Source organism: Arachis ipaensis, chromosome B08 (genome assembly GCF_000816755.2).
Source record: "Arachis ipaensis cultivar K30076 chromosome B08, Araip1.1, whole genome shotgun sequence".
In the NCBI taxonomy this organism is placed as follows: Eukaryota; Viridiplantae; Streptophyta; class Magnoliopsida; order Fabales; family Fabaceae; genus Arachis; species Arachis ipaensis.
The window spans coordinates 61,342,152-61,349,361 of NC_029792.2; positions in this window are offsets into that span (position 1 = coordinate 61,342,152).

The window sequence follows — 7,210 nt, forward strand, 5'->3', positions numbered from 1 at the left end:
AAATTTAAATGATTAAATAAATTATTTATATAAAATAATAAATATATATAAATATAAAATATATTAAAAAAATTAAACTATATATTTAGGTATAAATATATAATAGCTATTTTAGTGATTAACTTTTTGTATAACTATAATATTTTTAATTCGAAAAGTTAGGAACGAAATTTGTTGAAAGGATTAATGGTTGTAAAATTTAAGACCAAATTGATTCTTTGAAAAAGCTTAAGAATTTAATTGATTTGTGAATGAAAACCAAAGCTACATTAATTGTCTAAGCTCTTTTAGTAGTTAAATGTGTTAAGATAGGTTCTATAAATAATAAATATGAATCATATCAAAACCTAAACATGAATTAAATCAACCTACAAAAACTACTTTGATTTTATGAAAACTAAAATAATTTATCGCATATCAAATTAAAAATTACCCTTCAAAGAAAAGTACTTGCTAGGGCTGTTGGAATTTGAATGCGTACTTATTCTCCATTTGTAATAGTGTAGCACGTCATCTATGTGGGTTGTAGAGGATAATAAATATAGAGATGATATATGGATTTTTTATTTTAATAAATAAATTAATTATAATAATTACTGAAATAAATAATTTAAAAAATATTTACTGAAATAAATACTCTTCTATTATCTCGTTTATACTGTAAATGAGATAATTTTACACGTATCTCGATTACCATTACATGTTATCTCGTTTACAGTGTAAACGAGATATATGTATTTATAAATAATTAAATATAATTTTTGAAAATAATAAAAAATATTAATAATTTAAATTAGACCAAACTCTTAAAAATAGAACGTTTCAAATAATAGAAAAGATTGATAATTTTAAATAATAGGGAACATAAGCAGTCCATTTTAAATAATAAAAAAGATGGACTATCCATTTAAAATAAGCATGTTAACATGTTTACCTTTCCTAACCGTTGAAATGAGTGACAGCACACATAAGTGCACTTTAAACTGTCCACTATTAACACGATTATCTTTTTTTCTAATGTACAAGATATCTCTGGTATGGATTGAGAGATGGATCGAGAACTTGCGAGTTGAGGCAGATGCCAGATCACTTGCCTGGAGCAATGGGGGTGGTACCTGCAAAGACACTCCGACGCTCAAGTCAGAATGGATCTAAGAGGTAGAAGGTGTGAGGAATGAATGATACCTGGAGGGACCTGGGTCCTCTATTTATAGGTGATGGTAGTTATCTTATCTTATCTTATTTGGCTAAGATAAGGGAGACGTTTGAATTCGAAAGTTGGTTAGGAGCTCTAGAGGGCCGGTTCCTGGCCTTTTAGAAGGGCGAAGCGGGTCGGACCCGGGTAACCGGGTTCGGGGACCATTCCGGGCGTAGGATTCGTGGGTCGGATCCGTAACAGTTGCCCCCGGAGCGAGAGAGTGAGGGTGCTCGGTCTTATCGCTGGAGGAACCTTTTCCTCGCCATTTTTGGTTTGGCAAGGAGATCATTTATTTGGTTTTTTCAGTCGAGGTCAAGGATTTGGGGAGTTCCTGGCCGTTTCATGGTCAGGCGAGGAGCACGTTGTTTGGGCGTCTCATCACATGCCAGGTTTGATGACCGTTCTGAAGAAGGGCCCAGAGATCGGGTCTGGAACAGTTGTCCCCGGAGCATGAGAGTATGCTTTCTTGGTCTCAATGCCAAGTCGTTGGGGAGTCCGATTCTCTGTAGTTTGGCAGACTGTGAGGGGCCTGAAAAGGGTGTGACATCATCCTGCATTTATTGGTAGGATGTTGGTCAGTCTGGCTTTCCGCAAGTTGGAAGACCGTCAGCTCATGTTTGTTTTGTGTGGCCTTTTTTGGGTTGTTATTGTGAACTTATTTTAGGCCTCTTGGTGGGCCGATTTCAAGACTTTGTTTATTTAGCTTATTTGGATTTCTGTTTTGTTGGATTTGCGAGTGATCGATTCACGAGTCACTATTTTTGTTATTTGGATATCCGTTTTGTTATTTGGATATCTGTTTTATTGGCTTCGGGGTGATCGATTCCCGGGTAGCCTTCACTTATTTGGATATCCGTGGGTAATCGATTCCCGTGTAGCCGTTTACTTATTTGGATATCCGTTTTGTTATTCGGATATCCGTTCTATTATTTGGATATCTGTTTTATTGGCTTCGGGGTGATCGATTCCCGGGTAGCCATTCACTTATTTGGATATCCGTGGGTAATCGATTCCCGTGTAGCCGTTTGGATATCCGTTTTGTTATTCGGATATCCGTTTGTTGGCTTCTGGGTGATCGATTCCCGGGTAGCCTTTTCACTTATTTGGATATCCGTTTTATTATTTGAATATCCGTTTTGTTGGCCTCAGGGTAATCGATTCCCGTGTAGCCGTTTGCTTATTTGGATATCCGTTTTGTTATTCGGATATTTGTTTTATTGGCTTCGGGGTGATCGATTCCCGGGTAGCCGTTCACTTATTTGGATATCCGTTTTATTGTTTGGATATCCGTTTTGTTATTTGGATATCTGTTTTATTGGTTTTGGGGTGATCGATTCCCGGGTAGCCGTTCACTTATTTGGATATCCGTGGGTAATCGATTCCCGTGTAGCCGTTTGGATATCCATTTTGTTATTTGGATATCCGTTTGTTGGCTTCTGGGTGATCGATTCCCGGGTAGCCTTTTCACTTATTTGGATATCCATTTTATTATTTGGATATCCGTTTTGTTGGCCTTGGGGTAATCGATTCTTGTGTAGCCATTTGCTTATTTGGATATCCGTTTTGTTGGCCTCGGGGTGATCGATTCCCGTGTAGCCGTTTACTTATTTGGATATCTGTTTTGTTGGCCTCGGGGTAATCGATTCTCGTGTAGCCGTGTTTGGTTTGTGCCGTCGGACGGGGCAATGCTTTTGAGAAAATGAATTTCATTTATGGTTTGGGCCTCGTTAAAACCTCCCAATGTGGGTAGGAAAGAGTACCCAGTAAGAAAATATACGATTAAACGACTTAAGCAATAAATGCAAGTAAAAAAGGCAAAATATAAAGGGTAAAGAGATAGTCTTAAACGACCTCAATCTTGTTGCTTTGGAAGGATGTTTCTACATATAGTAGCACCGTAAGTTGGTGGAATTTTAGGATCTTGGAAGCTTGGTCCCGTTTAGTCTTTCGAGCATGTAGGCTCTTTTTTCGATTACCGTCCTAATTTGGTAGGGACCCTCCCAGTTGGGCGTGAGCATCCCTTCTCTGGGAGTGGGTGGACCGATATCGTTTTGTCGTAAGACGAGGTCTCCTGGTCCAAAGTCTCATCGTACCGTGCTGCCATTGTACCTTAGATTTATTCTTTATTTTAGGGCTAGCTCCCATAGGTGTGCTATGCTCCTGACCTTGTTTGCAAGGTCCCACTCTGCCTCTTTGTCGTTTTCTCGCACGGTTCTGCGCGGACTTTGGTCTTGGTGTGCATCGAGGTCGGCGAGGAAGATGCCTGCCGTATCTCGGGATCTCTTGCTGAGGGTCGAGCTGGTGTTCTCACACTCTACCGCGACTTTCCGGTCTCTGTGTATTGTGCCGATAGTGCCGTCATCGGCTTGGAACTTCATGAGTAAGAATTTGGTGAAGATGACCGCCGAGAGGTTGTTAATGGTCTTTCTCCTGAGGATGATGTTTGTAGGTGGTGGAGTTCTTGAGGATGACAAATTCAGAGATGATGGTCTTTCTTTGGTTCCCGGCTCCGATGGTGAGGGGAAGTGTGATGGTGCCATCCGGTTGAAGGAAGTTATCCCCGAGCCCGGTTACCCCATTATGGTGGATTTGTAGGTTTTCGTTTCGGAGCCCGAGTTTGTCGAAGGATCCCCTGAAGAGGATGTTGGAATCTGCTCATGTGTCGAGTAGTATTCTTCTGACCAGCCTGGTTCCTATCTTTGCGGAGATAACGAAGTGGCATCTTTTGCCGAGGTGCCGTATTGGCAGTCCTCCGGGGAGAATGTTATCGCATTATTGGTGATGATTGTCGGGGTTTGGTTTCTGACTTCCAGGACCTTGAGGTTATTTTTTAGTGCCGATTTCGACTTTTCCGGCTTATCCTTGCTTGTTATGACGTTGACGACTATGGTCGGGTCTGTTTCCGGACTTTCCCGAGGGGCTTGTCTTTGTGTCCTTGGGTTGCATCCTTCCCTCTCTGGTGATCTGTCTCTTTCTGTGCGCTTCGACTCCCTGATGATCTTGGCGAACTCGGAGAGCTTGCCGTCTCGTATGGCTTGCTCCAGAGCGTCTTTTAAGTCGATGCAGTGCTGTGTTCTGTGTCCGTATCCTCGGTGGTAGTCACAATATAAATTCGTGTTGCCGCCCGTTCTTTCTTTAAGTGGTCGGGCCTTCGGAAGGACGCCTCGGTCTGCTATTTGGTGGTAGATCTCGGTGATGGGAGCTAACAAGAAGGTGTAATTTGAGCATTTGTCGGTTTGGAATGTTCCTTTTGGTTTTCTCTTGGTGGGGTGTTTTGGCGAGGTGCCGTACTGCCGTTCTGCCGTTTATTGGCCGCCACGACTTGGCTCACCTCCTCATCGTTTATGTAATCCTTAGCGACGCTCTGAATCTCGTGCATAGTCTAGACTGGCTTGGTGGTGAGGTGTTTGCGGAAGTCTTTGTTCATGAGCCCGTTGGTTTAACAGAGGCTTGCGATGGAATCTGTGAGTCCATCAATCGTTAGGCATTCATCATTGAAGAGGTCCAAGTATTTTCGTGTGGATTCGTCTTGTTTCTGTGTGACCCCTAATAAGCTGATGGGGTGTTTAGCTTTGGTGATTCTGGTGGTGAATTGGGCCATGAACTTCCGTGAGATATCATGGAAGCCAGTTATGAATCCGTTGGGGAGGGCGTTGAACCATTTAATCGTTGGCCCGGCTAGGGTTACTGGGAAGGCCCTACCTCGGACCGCGTCAGCGGCCCCTTCCAGGTTCATCCTGGCCTTGAAGGCCGTTAGGTGCTCCTGGGAGTCCTTGGTTCCGTCGTACTTCATATCCGTAGGTTTGTCGAAGCCTTTAGGGAGTTTTGCTTTCAGGATTCTTTCAGTGAAGGGAGTGGCTCCCATTATCACGTGGTCACTTCTTGTGCGTTTGGCCTCTTGATGTCGACGGTCGTTGTCCGTTTCATGTTGATGAGCCGGGTTGCGTGGGACGTTGCGATCATACATTTTGCTGTGTCGTCGTTCAGGCATCCTGTCGTGTCTGTGGTCACGGCAGATGCTACGATTCTATCTCTTGGCATGTCGCCGTTCTGGCGATCCGCCGTGCTTGGTTTCATGGCGAGATCTTGATCTAGAGGTTGCGTGACTTCTGTTTTTTTCGGCGTTGTGCTTTTCTTTGGGTGTAACTCGGCCTTTGAGGTCTTGCACCCTGAGGCACAGCTCTTGGATTATCTGGACCGCCTTCTCTCCTAGGCCGTCGGGTGGCCGAGCTTCAGTGGGAGGACGGTTGTCCTCTCTTGGTTGTTGCTGGGTTGGGGTTGGTTGGCGATGTGCCGCGCTTATTATCCTCCCGTGGGTGGGAGGAGTGTTATCTTGGAGTTCAGGAGTTGGGGTGTTGGGTGGAGGATTGCTCCTCGAGGTTCTCCGTCATGCCGCCACGATTTGGCTGTCCCCCGCATCTATGCAAGAACCTTGAGAACTTTCTTGATCTCTTAGCTCCTGAGAGGTCCGAGCTTGGCCAGGGTGGTAGCGTTTAAGGAGGTCATTCATGATGAGCTTCCTTACGAATTTTCAGTAAGGTCCGAAGGGGGATCATGGCGACAGAGTTGTCATAGGTGAGGCGGCGGATGGCAGAGGTTTAGAACCTGGTGTTGAAGGAGGTGACCTCGTGGGTTTGGAGGAAGAGCTTGAAGAGTTCAAAAGAAGAAGCAACAACGGTGGGCATGGAGCCGAATAGAGGGAGAAGATGGGGCCATGGCGCTTAGAGGGACAGATGAGGGAGTGGTGAATGAGAGGGTCCAAGAGGTGGAGATGTCCCACTAAAGGGAGGTGAGACTTTGGGCTCAGAGGATTTGGAATTTCACCGTTGGAATAGGGTGAGGGTGCATAAAGAGTGTTATCACTAAGAAGGTGATTGCAAGTCGAAGAAACATTGTTCCTTTGGGATTTCGCCGTTGGAGTAGGGCGAAGGTATGTTATCACTGCAAATGTGATGCAAGTTAAGGAAACATTATTCCTTTGGGATTTCACCGTTGGAGTAGGGCGAGAGTGTGTTATCACTGCAAAGGTGATGCAAGTTAAGGAAACATTATTCCTTTGGGATTTTGCCATTGGAGTTTCGCCGTTGGAATAGGGCGAAGGTGTGTTATCACTGCAAATGTGATGCAAGTTAAGGAAACATTATTCCTTTGCGATTTCGCCATTGGAGTTTCGCCGTTGGAATAGGGCGAAGGTGTGTTATCACTGCAAAGGTGATGCAAGTTAAGGAAACATTATTCCTTTTTGCTCTCAGTTACACGCAAGAAATCTGAATTTGATGATTGCTCTTCTGGGTTATCCGCCATGCCACCACAACATTGCAAAGTCCCCACAGACGGCGGCAATGTACAAGATATCTCTGGTACGGGTTGAGAGATGGATCGAGAACTTGCGGGTTGATGCAGATGCCGGATCACTTGCCTGGAGCAATGGGGGGTGGTACCTGCAAAGACACTCCGACGCTCAAGTCAGAATGGATCTAAGAGGTAGAAGGTGTGAGGAATGAATGATACCTGGAGGGACCTGGGTCCTCTATTTATAGGTGATGGTAGTTATCTTATCTTATCTTATTTGGCTAAGATAAGGGAGACGTTTGAATTCGAAAGTTGGTTAGGAGCTCTAGAGGGCCGGTTCCGGGCCTTTTAGAAGGGCGAAGCGGGTCGGACCCGGGTAACCGTGTTCGGGGACCATTCCGGGCGTAGGATTCGTGGGTCGGATCCGTAACATCTAACTAATCATTATTAATACTATTACTTCTTCCATTCACTCACTTTCATCAATTGATGGTTTTTTTTATTAGGATTTATATAAAAATTTGAAATTTTGTTTGTTGTACGAGAATATATAAAAATTTCGTTTGTTGCATGGGAGAACATAAAAATTTAAAATATAATTTAAATAACCTTATCCAGAAAGAACTCAATGTTCCCATTAATGAATAAGAGTCAATCCCTATTCGATCGAAAGAACCTGGCTAGCTCTAACTACCTTATGGAGCACACTTAACAAACTTT